The following is a 17,754-nucleotide window of genomic DNA, read 5'->3' on the forward strand; positions in this document are numbered from 1 at the left end:
CCCAGCCTGACAAACAGCACTGTGGAGTATGTTCTCTAGTTTGGTCCTGACACTTTTTAGCAGCTCAGATATCTGGATGTACAGCAGTAACTGCCTCACGTGTATGTAGTTCTTTCACAGGTAAGTGCGAGAAATTCAGGTTAGAGCCTTTTTCAGATGGCAACATGATGGCTGTATTGGTCTGTTGAAGAAATTCCCTTTTTATTTTAAACAAAATACAAATATAAATGTCCTATAATGGCTCTTCCAAGCAGTTACAGAAGGAGGTGAAGCAATTGCTGCTGTTACTGCATGCTGTGTGAAACTGCTACATTATGTGCTGTTGTAACATGAACTAATGTGAATGTTTAGCATTAATGTTTTAGCAATTTAGAAAACCAAACCAAATGATCAGCAACCATTAACCAAAGACCACTGATCAATATCCATGAGCATCATTCACAGAGAGTTGGGGAATGGCTGCAATCACAGCATTGTAAGATGGTGACAGATGTACCCTTAGGCCCCTCCTCGATTCAGAGATGGTCTTTCCCTTTTCACGTAAATGGCCTCCTTGACTCCGCCCTCAAACCAACGCTCCTACCTGTCCAGGATGTTACATCCTCATCAGAGTGTCCACTGGCCTGTAGGTGTGAATAGACTGCAGAGTCCTGGCCTGACGAGGTAGCACTTCAGTGTTGTAGCCAGATGTTGTTTGGTTTCCCCGATGTATAAATCCTGGCAATCCTCCTGCACTTAACAGCGTACACTATGTTACTCTGTTTGTGTCGGGGGACCCGATCCTTGGGGTGGACCAGTTTTTGGCGCAGCGTGTTTTGGGGTTTTAAAGCCACAGAAACCCGGTGTTTACATCTGTCATCATCTTACAATGCTGTGATTGCAGCCATTCCCCAACTCTCTGTGAATGGGACTCATGGTCTTTGATCAGTGGTTGTTGATCAGTGGTCATGAGAATTTGCATAATTATGATTAAGGAACTGACCTCCCAGCCCATTGTTCCTTCAGTGGGCTGGTTTCAGTCATTATGCAAATGTACACAGCAAATTCAAAAGTGTTAAATGTTTTGGTGTTAATAGTCTTCTTGCAAAAATAGAGTTAATTTTACTCTAAGCAGAGTCACATTCTTTTAATGTAACTCTGAGGTGTAAAATGATAGTAGTTAAAATCGAGTGTTAAAAATGAGTGTTTCTCTGTCAAATCTGGAGGTGTTACAATGGAAACATTAACTCTTGGCCTCTTAACTCTGAACTCCTAGAGGGGCTATGACACCAACAGAGTAAATTCACAGACTCCGCCACCAGCACCATAGGCTCCAATCGAAGCTGAAGTGAAGCCGTTTCAGAACATTTTGCTCTACATATTTGAGTTGTTTGCCCTGCTTGGTAAGTCATTTTTTCAAATATTGTTTCCATTATTATTATGAGCTTTTACTTCTGTGGCTCTTTGGAGTTGAGACAAAGCTGTGTGAAAGGCATTAGCCATGTTGCTCGCTGATAGCATAATATTCTGTTTTAGCTAGCTGAAAGGTATTGTTATTAATCCTTTATTTATCCAGGTAAAAATCTCATTGAGATTAAAAATCTCATTTACAAGAGAGACCTGGCATCATAGCAACAAAAGTCACATACCACATAGGTATATAACATTTAAAACAAATACAATATCCCATACAAACATGTGTAAAATATACAATAACAGATCAAATTAAGAGTACATTAAAAACAATCACACTGAGTAAAAGAGCTGTTCTCTCGTTCCTTTAAGACAGACTTAAACTCTCCCAAGGTAACCAATTCTGATAATTTCAGTTCCTTCTGCTGTTTGCGGGCAAATACCACAGCCTTGAAAAAAGCTTGCATGTGAATTTTCAGTCAAACTTTTGGTCAAATACACCTAAAACAATGTCTAGAATGTGAAATGTTGGTATAATGGTGCTGCTTGAAGCCTGAAAACGATCGCCCATAAAAAACACGAGCAAACAGCAGTAGCAGACGTCCTGACTGGATTCTACGTTAGCATAGATCCCTCCAGAGTTTTGTGCACACGGTTTAGGTAAAAATTAAAAAGGTTGAGGTTTTACATTTAGTTCAGTATTACCTGTTGCCTGTGTCCTTGTCTTTTGGGAAAATACTTTACACAAGTAATGGCTCAAAGAGGATTCCTTTTTTTTTTTTACTGTGCTGCAATTGTTTACTGGATTATTTGTGCCATTAATTAGTGTCAACTAATTTTTATTCAATCTCCACACAGGATATGCTTGTGAAGATGGAATATGGGGGAGAGCAGAAGTGCGTTGAAGTTCCACAAAGTGATGAATGAAGGACATGCATATTGTATTGAAGAAATAAGTGATGAGAATGCTGTTATTTGCATTTACCAGCTCAGACCTTTTGATAAACAAAACTCTAATGAAAGTGAGAACATGTACACTGTTACATCTTTCAGAAAATGTTTTGAAATTGTGGTGCACAGTTCAGAATAAATGTTTTTCAAAAACCATTGCATCTTTTTAGTAAATGTTTATTTCCAAAAGAAATTTCTAGAAGTTCAGAACAGTAAAATTCCTGCTTTTTAGAATGAATTAGAAGATAACTCTTACGTAGTTAAACTAAAATACTCTTTGAGAGTTAATATATAAACTCTTAACACCAAGTGTTAAATTATCAACTCCAGACAGATTTGGTGTTTAACACTAAATCAGAGTTAACGTACCAACTCTCCAAAAAGAGTTAAATTAACACTCTCTGGTGTGGACCCATATAGACACTTTAATAGTGTTGAAATCAAATCCGACAGTGTTAATTTGGACATGCTGAATTTGCTGTGTACTGTTTATAAGATTGAAACCTGCAGTCAGCTGAGACTGAAGACGTCACCTGGATGATGATGAAACGTTTCTCCCACAAAACGTTACGTCCAGATGAACAGAATCAACTTTTGGATATTTACTTACCTGGATGATTGAGATGCATCAAGAAGACTAGAGTGGGGTTTTTTGTGTTGTCTTCTTTTTGGTCCACCGCTGCTGGTAAGTCCCAGTTGCCTGTTTTATTTTTATTGTAATTTGGGACACAGTTTTAGATGACACTACCTCCAGTGCTCTGTCATTGTTGTTTTATCTTATTTTATATTAATAAATAAAATTGTGTTAATTTTTGAGCCGGCCTCAGTGTGCATTCCTGAACCTGTGCAAACGTTGTTGTTTTGTTTTTTTATTACATTTCATTCCCAAACGCTTTTATTTCCTGTGGGTGAAATTCCCCTGATGATTGGTCGACTATAAATCATGGTCGACATGGAATTGGATTGTCATATTGTAAAACTATGTAAATGTGTTTTTGTAACTGCAGTACATTACAGGAAGCTATGGGGGCAGTATCACCTACATCATCTGCCAAGACTGCACTCAATACTAACGAAGAAGAACGTAGTGCAAACCTCAAAACAGGAGGATGGAAGAAAAGGCAAACGGAGATTTAAAAATGTAAAAGCATTTCACAGAAAACGTTAAATGCAGACTGTGCAATGTGGAGTTTTCCCTCCATGACTGCATTATTGCAGTGCACGAGCATTCAAGCCACGGCACCCTGTGAATGGGTCGGCTTTAGAGCATTAAGTTAGTGCTGCACGTTGATACCGCGTTCGTGTTCATGTTTGTACAGTGATGTTCATGTTAGCTAATGAGAATGAAATGCAATGGTAAACCATTCAACAGGAGTAGCTACATAATAATAAATAGTAATAATAAACCTCTTCCACCTAACATTAGATAGTTAATCTGTAGGCTGAATCAAATCAATAATCGATTATATTTATAATCAGTGAAACAGTTTAATTGACATTGAACACTACACAACCTGAGAAACTATGATATACAACCAAATCTGTCATTGTAACTTTTCTGCTCCTGCTTTGTTCTGTTTTGCTAGTATTAGGCACAGTTGTAAGAAGAGTTTGTCCTGAAAAGAACAAACATCTTCAGATTCAGAACATCATCTAAAAGATCAGAGTAAGCCTTATTGCATGAACTGAATCATCTGTAAACTTTGGACTAGAAAATAAAATCTTTTGGATTTAATTTGAAGCTTTATTGAACCTGTGAACAGAAGCTGCTTCCAGTTTCCTATTTGCACATTTCTGTTCAAACACCAGTAGAACTTTATTTTCTAATATTGTGATTTATTGAGTAAAGTTAAAACTATATTTGATGATTTTTTTAATTCATGTTTCCCAGCTCAAGTCTAAAGTGTCATTATTTGAATTCGCTGTGGGTCGAGATGACAGGTGTTCACAGGTGGGCAGGTGAGCGGGTGAGGTCCTGGAGCCTAGAACAGGAGGTCTGCCCACAGGAAGTGGAGATAGGAGCTACTGAAATAATCACTGACTACTCAACCAATCGAAGAAAAAACGAGCAGATTAGTCGACCATCAAATAATCAGCAGCTGCAGTCCCAGTAAAAGCTCAAACTCTCACTGAAGTTTTCACACTGTGTGTAAATTGAACGATAACCTTCAGTTCTAACCTGATTTTACAGCTTTGAGCATCACAAAGTTAAAGCACGTCACAGCAGTGGTTTATGTTACGGCTCAGCTGATTTGGGTTGGTACTTGTGTTCAGAAACGCTCTGCTGAATAAGCACATGGAAAAGGTTTGATTACATTTCATGGGGCTGATCATTGTGTCATTGAAACATATAGCACTGTTAATATTATTGTCTGCATGTTGTAAAGCACTGACAGCTTTCCAAGCAGCCACAGTATTATGGATGAGTGAAGACACACACCAACATCACAGATGTTTCACTGCTCCACTCAGCACTTTTACTCTTTTATTCAGTTTTAAACAAGTAGCCACATGGAGGTGAATGCCTGCTCCCACCTGCACTGTCTCTTACTCCAGCCACATACCAGTGACAGCTATTTCAGATTGGCTCGGTACACCCTCATCCCATAATAACAAAGGGCTGGAAACGTGAGCGATGTGTCCTGGCACATTTCTGAGAGAAAGCGGTTATCTTAGTGAGCTGAACTAAAGAGTTCCAGTTTGCTAGAGGCAAGTTCCAGTAACTCCCATTAATCATGACTAAAGTGCTCGACCACAACAATGGAAAGAAAGAATGGAGAGTGTCTGTGTAAAAAACACGATGGTGTATGACGGAGCTGGGACACAATTTTCTCAATGAAAAGTGAAGCATTATTACCCTATAATGCTCTCTAGGATTTATTTTTCCCAGACACCTAAATGGTTCCCTGGGTGGAGAGCAAACCCAGCAGAAAACCAATAATTCCAGCTGGGCTGTGGAGCTCAACTGGATTTACTGTAGCTCCAACATCAGTTTAATAAACTCCCTCGCTCAGTCCTTCCAACCCAAATCCCCTGTGGTCTTTGTACCTACAAAACTACCAACATTAGTCATTAAAGTAACTAAAGGAACACTTTATATCATTGTTTCACTAATCACATCTATTGGGGCCAGGGATAGCTCAGTAGTTAGAGTGATCGCCCCATGATCGGAAGGTCAGTGGTTTGACTCCCCTGAGCAGCTACCCTGCGGTACCCCTGAGCAACCTACCATCCGTACACACTGCTCCCTGGGTGCCTGATTAGCAGCTGCCCACTGCTTCACTGAGTGAATGGGTTAAATGTAGAGAGAGTAATTTCCCCATTAGGATCAATAAAGTATACGTTAGTGTTATTAAGTGCATTTGTTTGTAGCTATATTAAAAACTCTGGGTAATTAAGTAAGTCAGCTGAAATTAAAATTCTGCAGTGGCAGGTATACAACATATAAACACAATTAGACGCAAGTGGTGTGTGTGCGATACCTTAAGTCCACAGGTAAACTGACTTTCCTTAGTCCCCAGAAGTGGCAGGACGAACAAATAGGGTAGTTTGTGAAAAGTTAGACAATGAGACAGACAGATTTTATACGATACGATTTTATACCAGAGGCATCCTGTTTCCACAATAGCTGTGATGAATTAATCGACCACAGCATGTAACGTTTGCAGCTTCTTATATGATGAAAAACAGCTGTGCCAGTTTTCTTTCAAGCTGTTTTTTAATTGGTACTCATAAAGAAGAGGGTACATAACATACATGTAACTCTGTCAGTGCGCCCCAGGGTGGCTGTGGCTACAATGTAGCTTACCATCACCAGTGTGTGAATGTGTGTGTGAATGGGTGGATGACTGGATATGTAAAGCGCTTTGGGGTCCTTAGGGACTAGTAAAGCGCTATATAAATACAGGCCATTTACCATTTACCATAACATAACATAACAAAACAGAACAGAACATAACAAAACAGAACAGAACAGAACAAAACAGAACAGAACATGCATATATTCAGATTCAGAAAGTGTGACATCACCACACAGCTGTGGGGACCCGTTGCTATGGTGATTAAAGCCACTGAAAGGAGTGTAAGGAGTGTTACATTAATCCTCCAACCATGCAACAAGGAGTGCAGCGTCCAGAAGTCCAGGAGTGCTTGCTGATGGACCCATGCAGGTTGTTCAGCTGTAGCAGAGACAGCAGCTCTCTTTCATTATAAGGCCAACAGCTCAGCATCATTTACAGCCCCGGAGACATAGGTTTACTCTTTAGGAGCTTTTATTTTGTAAATCTTGCACTATGCAATGTTATCTGTGGGTCATTGAAACATTTAATGACATTTTCGAGCAGTACACTGAGGGTCCCTCTGAGGATATGCAGAAGACCATCATTGTTTAAAGAGTATAAGAATTATCTCTATGTCCCTTACATTTAGCTGTCTACTCCACAACTCCTGTGCCTTTGGTACAGGACCCCAGCTTTAGGAAGACGTATACCCCACAAAGGGTGAGAGGGACATTTTTGTTCTCATACTAAACAACAGCATCAGTTGTGTAAGTTGAGTACAGTAATGAGGGGAAAACCTACACAAAGAAGTCAAGCACCTACAGACACAGCCATGCAAGTCCTGACATGTTGGGCAGGATCTCCTCAATCCTACTGAGACAGCTTTTGTAGTGGAAGCAGAGTCTGAGGACTAAGAGGATGAATGAGATTAATCCTAAGTTCCTCACAGCTCTGATATTGTGGAGCTGTCATGGCTAACGCAGCTCTGCGCCTGCTTTGAGGTGAGGTTTGAGGTAATGAACCAAACTGCATTCAGTGCGCCAACTTCAGCAAAATAGGAAAGAAGCTTTGAAAAGTTTATTTACCCACTCAGGACAAGGTTCGACTCCTTTACTACTATTCAGTAACACATGAGTGCACTGTGGCATGGAGGCAGCGGGTTGTTATTAAAGCCCAGGTTGCTTTTATCTGTATGATGATGATGACACAGGTGACAAGTCTCATCCTTATGAACTGTCCATCTATTCCTGCAAAATGCTTCCCTGCTCATCGGCTTTCCATCCCAACTCCTCCAATAATAAACCAGCTGTGTATTCTTACCATGGCAGCTATTAATATTCCGTCTCACCCATTCATTTTTTTCCAAGTCTAAAAAGTAAAGAAGGAATTAATACCTTCGAGTCAGCTCTGAACATTCATGCTAAATAAAAATGGAAATGTCTGCTAATACTCATGCGGGAGATGCCCCTGAATCTGACCTTCACTGATCTACATTTTTATCTCCCTCTTTCCCCGAGTACACGATTTCTGAGAGTGAATAAATGCAGCATATATCAAGGTAAAATGTTTTTCCTTAGTTCTTCAAAAGCTGACCTTTTACAGTACGCAATTTCTCAGTGAGCAGCAACAGCAGGAAGTTTTTAGAAGTCAACAGCAGTTGCTCTCATCACAAGTCACCATTAATATGTAAAAGTTACAAAATTCGCTTCAAAGCATTCATTTTTAGCCCAGGAAAACACTTGTGCATTCATGTCTGCACTTGCCAGAAGGAAACGCATCTATAATCATTCTCTTGCAGAAAGAAAAGCACTTCAGACATTCGATACAACTGCTGCAGCATCTTTCAACCTGCATGGCCAGTGCAGAAGTAAAGGAGGAAAGAGGGCCTCTACTTCCCGTTCCAAATGAAACAGCCATTGGTGCCCAGTTATTATTCTACCAGTGTTCAATTCCAGGCAGCGAAGACAAAGTTTTACTTGCTTCACACTTGAGAAACTGTATTAAACTAAACTACAGACAGACCAGTGTTACTTTCTTTAAGGATTGGGGAAAGTATCTGTGAACATATAACACATGGAAACAGCAGTGTGGTCTCGCAATCCATGCATTTCTCACTACTCAGCAGTGTATCAGTGGTCGTTAAAATGAATTCAGAATTAAATTAATTTTACTAAGCCTGAAAAAAAAGTGTGAAGAACTGGAGTGAGTGGTGTCGTGGAAAAATTCAAAGAGATCCACAGAGTGCAGAACAGCCTGACAGAGGTGAAAGATTTCACTCCGGAGAGAAAACTAGAGAGAGAGATGTGTCTAAAGAACAACGGCTGAGAAACTGTCGATCGACTTCGTCGAGAGTGGAACTGCAGTCTGAAAGAAAACAGTCACTAGAGCCCTGCACGTGAACCGACTGTGGGTTTGCAGACCAGGAACAATTTCACTGATTCAAAAAGGAGACACTTTCAAGGCAAGAACACCAGGAAACACAGCGGTGGCAGTACTGGACGAGTATGGTGAGTCTGGGATCTCACGAAGGTGGAAAATAAAGGATATGTAAGGATTTGGAAAGAAAACCTCAAGCAGTCACACCGAACTGTGTTCACTTTGTCCTTTTGGATGACGTTGCACTGGAAGACAACCTCCTGAAACCAAAGTGAGCATTGCTGACTTGGAAATACTTTTAAAAAATACTTGGGGGGGGGGGGGGGTGTTTATCCTATCTATACATCTGTTTCTGTGACAGCAGTGACATTACAAATGCTACATAACAACCTAATGCAGCCTAATGTGACTAATGTAGAATAGAATTTGATCATATGGATCTGTAATTTGTAACAACCTAGTTTGAAACTTACAAATCAAACTGTCAGCTGTGCTCGTAAACCCACGTAGTGCAGCAATATACAAATGCATCTGCAAAAACAGACACGCAGACAGTTTGCATGGCTGCTCTCTTTGTACTCTGATTGCATTATGCAAACTTTTCATAGACATGTCTTAGAGGTTTATTACTATGACCTTACTGTCTATTGTCTGACTCATATCCCCGCAGCATCACCTCTCTCATTAAACCCTGACACCTCACTGATCTCAGCCCATCGTGCAGTTTTATGCAGGGCCAAGAAGCCACCACTGTTCAATTTTTTGCATTGATGTGCTGATCAATACTTTTTCTTTCCTGACTCCATTCTGGTCATCCCTCCTATGCCCTCTGCTAATCCAAATCACAGACTTGGGCTCCAAAGTGTCTGCTGACGGCTTCTTTTGAGGCCAGGTCTGAGGGGACATGGCTAGCCAGGAACAGAGTTATAATTAGCATTTAGCTATTAGCAACAATCCTCATTTTCAACCTTGAAGGAAATGGGTAAAAGTGGCAGCAGATCTCATTGTTCCTCCTGTTTGTCTGACACTTTGATGCATCACTGTACTGCAGCTGCAGTAAATCGTGATGGCCCAGTGTAATGACTGGAAAATGAAATGGAGGTCAAGGGTTGAGGCTGAACCTGAGAACATAAAGCAGCTGATCAATAGAGTGCTCGGGTTTGCCAAGTTGCATTAAATAGCACATCTAATATGGGCTGTACTGTTCGATAGTGGGCCCATATCATTTGCTCTGGTGTTACACGCCACTCGACTCATTAACACGAAGGCCACTTTGCCTCTGTTCTGTTCAATTCTGACCACGTTCTTGTATTTCAAGCAGGATGTTCAATTAAAAAAAAAAGGTCTGCTACATTATCGACCAGGTCAACTGATTAACAAGATGCAAAATAAAATATAAATATAAATATAAATACGTGTCTGTTGACAATCAGCATCTGCAAACCGAATACTACATGGGTGTTGGGTCGGTCAGTGTGTGTGTGTACACACAGAATACAGACACTGATGTTGTGTGCGATCTCGTTCTTGAGTGAGTGTCTGCTTATCCAGCAGTTTCAGGAATATCCCTGACAAACCTGTTTGAAACTTGGAAGAAAAACTGGCAAAATGTTGACTGTGTAAGTGAACGGAGCTCTCAGTGTCCCAACATACAGGAAAGCTGAACATTACATTAATGTCTTAGTTTCTATTGATTCTGCAGCAGCCTTTATGCTTTTTAAGAGTCGGAGCACCTGTAAATGATAAAAAAATGCCAGACATATAACCAGGTTACGTGCAAATTTGATAAAAGTAGGTGTCCTGTTTTAGAATGAAATGTTAATGCTCATAGAACAATACAAGGTTCATAAAGCTGTTCTTGTCATTCATCACAAAGAAACGTGATCAAACATGAATAAAGTTACTCTGGCCCTGGTGCTAATAACCATTAAAATATAGCACTAAACATAATGAAAGTAAAAATATAAATACATGTAAAAAATCATAATAAATGACCTGTTAAAAAATGATGGCTTAGTCAACAGGCCCATTAAAAGGTGTGGCAGTTCAGCTATTCTACAGGTCCACCTGCTCCACTACTGCACACGCTCCAGCCTGAGGGCGGGACAGAAAGAGTCCATGTTCAGGGTGGGTGGAGTCTCTCGTGATGCATGTTGCTCTGTGGTGTAAATGTCTGAGAGGGGAGGTGAGCTACATCTGAGGGTCCTCTGTGCAGACTCAACCACGTACTGCAGGTCCTGCTTCTCTGCCCCGGTGCACCTGTAGAAGGAACTGAGGAATTTGGAGCTCAGCCACGCCCCCATAGCTTCTTCAGGTAATACTAATGAGCCTTTTAGTGATGCTGAGGGTGTTTTCACTGCAGGTGAGGGTGTTGTTGAAGTGTATGGTATTTAAAGCTCACAACCATCTCCACGGCCACACCATTGATGTGGGAGTGTGAAGTCCACAATCGTCTTCTTGGTTTTATTGATGTTAACGATGGCGTTGTTCTCCTTACAGCACAGTCCCAGCCTGTAGGCGATTCGTCCCCGTTGTCCCACCACTGCTGTGTAACCTTTAACTTAACTGTCATAGTGAACTCTGCAGTGAGGGGTTAGCATGTGTCGAGCAGGGCTGAGGGCAGCCAGTGCTGAGGATGATGCAGGAGGCTGTGATGTCATGGATATTAACAGATGTGTTAGTCAAGAAGACAAAGATCCAGTTCCACGGTAACGGACCATTCCAAGTCCTGCAGGATGATCGAAGGCAGAAATCCAAGAGAGACTGATGTGACTAATGGTAACAAAATCGAAAAGACGCAACATAAAATGCTCTGTTCTCCAGATGTGTGAGGGTCGGCCGTTTGTCAGCTGTATGATGAAAATCATCCATTAGGAAAACTCACAAGGAAGCACACAAATGTAAAACAAAGAGAAAAGAAAAATGTACCACAGCAGTGTACATGTACTTTATATTTTGAAAACACAGGACAAAAGAAGCAGTAAGTAAACTGGAGATTTGCAGCTGCTGTGTGCTGCGTTTGTTCTCCAGCTTTCTCTGTTTGATTTTTGAGTCTCGGGCTCCTGCAGCAACTTTTTTTTAAGTCCCTTTGCAGCCCTTTTGTGGAGTAAATTCACATCATAACTGAATGATTGACGTGACAGCTATCTGATATGATATAGAAATAATAAAAACACATCGACTGGCTGTGGGACTGGAGGACCCTTCATCAGATCAGACTAACTGTGAGCTTGTACCTCGTCTGTTCAGCTGGACTGCACAGAATCATGTCCTGCGATAACATGAAATATCCACACTGAGATACATGGAAATGGAAATTTCTGGGGTGTATTTCTGTGGAAATGTAAACATCTTCATTGTTTTTCTTTTGTTCTTTTGCCCTTTATGTCCCGGTAAATCAGAGATTTGATGCTTTCAGGAACCGTTAGAAATTCTCAGTTGTGCCAGTGGCTCATGAGTTACAGTAATTTGACCTAAAATGGGTTAAATTCATCTAGCAATTTAGAAACACTATGTTAAAAATCTCTGGCTCTGTTAAAAAAGCAGCGGGCTAAGAAATCTGTCCTCATTTATATGTAGCTATGGCTTTAGGTAGAATCAGAGTTAAGGCATCACCAAAATGATTACACTTCATCATGGCTGTCTGACAGCTGATGATAAGTAAATAAATAATAAATATCAAACTGGCGGTGGTTCCAAATAAAAAGTCATAAAGATTCATCCGACCTGCAGTCCTCATCTGTCCATATAATCTTCTATGGCAATTCCATACCAGACCAGGTGCTGCTAACTTATTGATAACAGACAGATGCAGGAAGTTAAACATAAGACTATTTTATATACTTGATATCCTTTGTGGAGCAGGGAAATTATTTTACTGCTATTGTTAAATAATTGTCATCATTACCATTGCATTAATAATATAATCTGGAGTTTATATTGTGTTCAGGGGTTGAACAGTGTGTGTCTTTCAGAGAGACTAAGTTGCAGGCTGACAGGAAGTTGCAGGTTTGCAGAGTGTGCCTTTTGCAGAACTGAAACCGAAAGCAGAGTCTAAGTGCAGGTTATTTTGAGGAGCCTTTGAGGACGAGACACAGACAGTAGGTGAAGAGGTAACACAAAGAGCATGTGAGGTCAACACATACACACACATTGGTTAGATTTATTTAGAGGAGAGATTAGTTATGTCTCGATAAGAAAGAGGAACAATTCACTTTAAGATAACGGAAAGTACCAGCCATGAAAATAGAAGATGATCTTCTAGGTGAAAAGTCATTCTGGTGTTGATCTGATCTATGTATAAAATGTATCTGTGACGCATGAAGGGGCGTCAGTAAATCAAACCCTGATGCTATAAAATATCTGTTCATGCTTTGATTAAGTCGAGGACTACTGGCTGTCTGCGTACAGAGTGTCTTCCCACACGTGTGTTCATTAAAATCATTGTTGGACCAAGATCCTCTGGACCATGGGTGGTTTGTACTCTCCCTCCTCAATTTTGAACCTTAACACCTTATAGAGTTAAAATTATTTACAATCATGTCCCTGTGGGACTAATGACTGATGGCAGAGTGACTGACTCTCTGAAAGCACAGCACTGTGGTCAATTCAGGTGCCACTTCATAGAAATATAGGCGCATGAATTTAAACATGAAATATTTGCATACACTTTAGTCTTTACTGAAACTACTTTATTTGGAGTGCATGTAACATCTAAGACAGCTCATCAAAATGTCAAGATGTAAATTTAAATTAGTTAAAAAGAGAAGTCTGAAGAGTGCTTTAGGGTTGTATTAACCACCTTCTGAGATCTTGCACAGATCAAAGAAACATGGAGAAACATGTCAGTGCATTTTACCTATTAGACCTCAGATCGTTTATAATCAAACTAATCTGCACTAAAGTTATGCTTAACTTTCTAGAATTATTAAGTGAAACACAAACTGGAAAAAGTCACACCAGACTAATTGTCACCAACAAGAGATTTTTCATCAGGTCCCTGATGGTGTAACGTGTGTATAACCTGTGTGTAACCTGTGTGTAACCTGTCTATAACGTGTGTGTAACCTGCGTGTAACATGTGTGTAACCTGTGTATAACCTGTGTATAACCTGTGTGTAATGTGTGTGTAACCTGTGTACAACCTGTGTGTAATGTGTGTGTAAACTGTGTGTAACGTGTGTGTGTAACCTGTGTGTAACGTGTATGTAAGGTGTGTGTAGCATGTGTGTAATTTGTGTGTAACCTGTGTGTAACGTGTGTGTAATGTGTGTGTAACCTATTTGTAACTTGTGCGTAACCTGTGTGTAACTTGTGTGTAACATGTATGTAACCTATGTGTAGCCTGCGTAACGTGTGTGTAACCTGTGTATACCCTGCGTGTAACCTGTGTGTAACCTGTGTATACCATGTGTGTAACATGTGTGTAACCTGTGTGTAACCTGTTTGTAACCTGTTTGTAACGTGTGTGTAACGTTTGTGTATAACCTGTGTGCAACGTGTCTGTAACTTGTGTGTAATCTGTTGTAACCTGTGTGTAACATGTGTAACCTGTGTGTAACGTGTGTAACCTGTGTGTGTGTAACGTGTGTGTAACCTGTGTGTAACGTGTGTAACCTGTGTGTATGTAACGTGTGTGTAACCTGTGTGTAACATTGTGTAACGTGTGTGTAACCTGTGTGTAACCTGTGCATAACCTGTGTGTAACGTTGTGTAACGTGTGTGTAACATGTGTGTAACCTGTGTGTAACGTGTCAGTAACCTGTGTGTAACGTGTGTGTAACCTGTGCGTAACCTGTGTGTAACGTTGTGTAACATGTGTGTAACATGTGTGTAACCTGTGTGTAACGTGTCAGTAACCTGTGTGTAACGTGTGTGTAACCTGTGCGTAACCTGTGTGTAACGTGTGTGTAACGTGTGTGTAACCTGTGCGTAACCTATGAGGTGCCGTAAGGGACATTATTACTGAAACGCTCTCACACACACTACTGAAACGCTCTCACACACACTACTGAAATGCTCTCACAGACACTACTGAAACGCTCTCACACACACTACTGAAACGCTCTCACACACACTACTGAAATGCTCTCACACACACTACTGAAACGCTCTCACACACACTACTGAAACGCTCTCACACACACTACTGAAATTTTACCTCTCACACACACTACTGAAACGCTCTCACACACACTACTGAAACGCTCTCACACACACTACTGAAATTTTACCTCTCACACACACTACTGAAACGCTCTCACACACACTACTGAAACGCTCTCACACACACTACTGAAATGCTCTCACACACACTACTGAAACGCTCTCACACACACTACTGAAATTTTACCTCTCACACACACTACTGAAACGCTCTCACACACACTACTGAAACGCTCTCACACACACTACTGAAATGCTCTCACACACACTACTGAAATGCTCTCACACACACTACTGAAACGCTCTCACACACACTACTGAAACGCTCTCACACACACTACTGAAATGCTCTCACACACACTACTGAAACGCTCTCACACACACTACTGAAATGCTCTCACACACACTACTGAAACGCTCTCACACACACTACTGAAACGCTCTCACACACACTACTGAAATTTTACCTCTCACACACACTACTGAAATGCTCTCACACACACTACTGAAATGCTCTCACACACACTACTGAAACGCTCTCACACACACTACTGAAATTTTACCTCTCACACACACTACTGAAATGCTCTCACACACACTACTGAAACGCTCTCACACACACTACTGAAACGCTCTCACACACACTACTGAAATGCTCTCACACACACTACTGAAATTTTACCTCTCACACACACAACTGAAACGCTCTCACACACACTACTGAAACGCTCTCACACACACTACTGAAACGCTCTCACACACACTACTGAAACGCTCTCACACACACTACTGAAATGCTCTCACAGACACTACTGAAACGCTCTCACACACACTACTGAAACGCTCTCACACACACTACTGAAATGCTCTCACACACACTACTGAAACGCTCTCACACACACTACTGAAACGCTCTCACACACACTACTGAAACGCTCTCACACACACTAATGAAAACCAAGAGGGTTTCAATTGAACAGGAAGGCATTTTAGCTGTACAGGAAGGTGAGGAAAAACAAATAACACATTAATGCACAGCTAACACCGCGGTGACGTCGACAACAGTCTGTTAAAGGTATAATTGAAAAATATTTTGCCTTCATCAGTGACTATCCAAACATTGTTGTAGGGTAGCAGCCTATTGCAACAAGTCAGGGCATCCTGGCTATGCTAGCTGCCCGTATAATCTGGAAAGACTGTGTCTGACAGTACCTCATCTACAATAAAATTACATCAGATCCTTGTCATTTTTTACATACTTTCTTTGTTTTTTGAGGTGAGAACCAATGAAGAAGATGTTGAAAGATTTTTTACTTGTGCTCTGCAATGTATTGGGGCGCTCCAAAATGAAAATTCGGACAATATCAGACAAGAGCGGCTTTATAGAGAGCTAGATGATCATACACGAACTCTATCAGAATTTCTTGCTGCTGTATCTCGATATGATCCCAATAATAGGGTTGCCACCAACCTACTACAATCCTTGTATAGATGCTTTTGCAGCTTGCTACATGAATATGATGCTAGACAGAGATCTGCTTATGTGACCCACAGATTGTTACCCCCAACCACCTTGAGTGGTCATCCAGGTCGGCCACGATACACTATATCTGCTGAACAGATTTCTCACTTTGTTTCCATTGGTATGACATGGCAGAGAATTGCATCATGCTTTGGAATAAGTCGAAGAACCCTGTACAGACACAGACAAACTTTGGGAGTTGAGCCATTAAGCTATGTGGATATTTCAAATCAAGAACTGAATGGCCTTGTGACGGATATCCTACAGAACACTCCAAATGCAGGGGAAGTATACATTCTTGGAAGTCTGAGATCTCGTGGCTTAAGAGTTCAACGTTGGAGGGTCAGACAAAGTCTACAGGAAGTGGATCCTATTGGACGTGCATTTAGACGTCGTCATGCGATAAGGCGAAGGATCTATAGTGTTCAGGCCCCCAACCACTTATGGTAAGTTCACTGGTTTGAAACAAATGATCAGGCCTTGTGTTTAAAAGTATTAACACAATACATCAAAATTAATGGTCCTTCATTCAAAACATTACTGAAGTTAATCTATATGATCAGCATAAGATAATAATAATAAAAAAATAACAATAACCAAAAAAACTGAAATTGATATAAGTATGTTAAATATTTGGGGGATTCATAGTACATCAATTTAGATGTTGTCTAATGTATATACTGTTGAGTTGTTTAATCCTTTATTTTACATCACAATTTTAATCTCTAACATCAATTGTGCCAGGTAAACGTAGTGTGGAAAAAGACATTTTATGCCACTGTGTGTATGTGTGTGCACGTGTGTGTGTGTGTGTGTGTGTGTGTGTGTGTGTGTGTGAGAGACAGAGGTGTGCTGTTGTTGAAGTAAATGTACAAAATGAAACCTCTAGTTTTTGTTTAAGTACAGGGTCAGGAATTCACTACTAAATAATATGAACAAACATGTGGAACTGTAGTAATGCTTTCTGATCTCTCAACAGGCATTTTGACGGCAACCACAAATTGATTAGATGGCGCTTGGTCCTGCATGGCTGTGTTGATGGCTTCAGCCGAACTATCATATACTTACGTTGCTTATCCAATAACAGAGCCTCAAGTGTCTTGTCATTATTTTTGGAAGGAATACAAAACTTTGGTTTGCCCTTAAGGGTCAGGTGTGATCATGGTATGGAAAATATACAGGTTGCTCGTTTTATGTTACAGAGAAGAGGAGTAGGCAGTGTTATTACAGGTGTTTCAGTACATAACCAAAGAATTGAAAGACTGTGGGCAGAACTCAACAGAGTTGTATCAAGACACTTTATAAATATCTTTAACTTTATGGAAGAACAGGGTATGTTGGATTCACTGAATGAGCTACATCTTTTTTGTCTGCATTATGTTTATTTGCCAAGGATTGAAAGAGCATTAACAGAATTTGTCAATCAGTGGAACAACCATGGTCTCTCTACACAAGGAGGACAGACCCCTCTTCAGCTGTGGCATACAGGTGTCACAAACAATGTGGGAATCCTGTCGTTTATAAATGACATTTTTCATGTTGATAACTATTATGGCGTTGATGAAGAAG

General features: G+C 40.6%; 1 long non-coding RNA gene across 1 annotated transcript; it reads left to right on the forward strand.

Moving 5' to 3' along the window:
* On the forward strand, window positions 1-2,499 carry LOC143413443 (uncharacterized). Its single transcript, XR_013094045.1, has 3 exons — window positions 1-120; window positions 1,256-1,382; window positions 2,251-2,499. It is a non-coding gene; the product is annotated as an uncharacterized LOC143413443 (long non-coding RNA).
* The last annotated feature ends 15,255 nt before the right edge of the window (window positions 2,500-17,754 follow it).

Source organism: Maylandia zebra, linkage group LG2 (genome assembly GCF_041146795.1).
Source record: "Maylandia zebra isolate NMK-2024a linkage group LG2, Mzebra_GT3a, whole genome shotgun sequence".
In the NCBI taxonomy this organism is placed as follows: Eukaryota; Metazoa; Chordata; class Actinopteri; order Cichliformes; family Cichlidae; genus Maylandia; species Maylandia zebra.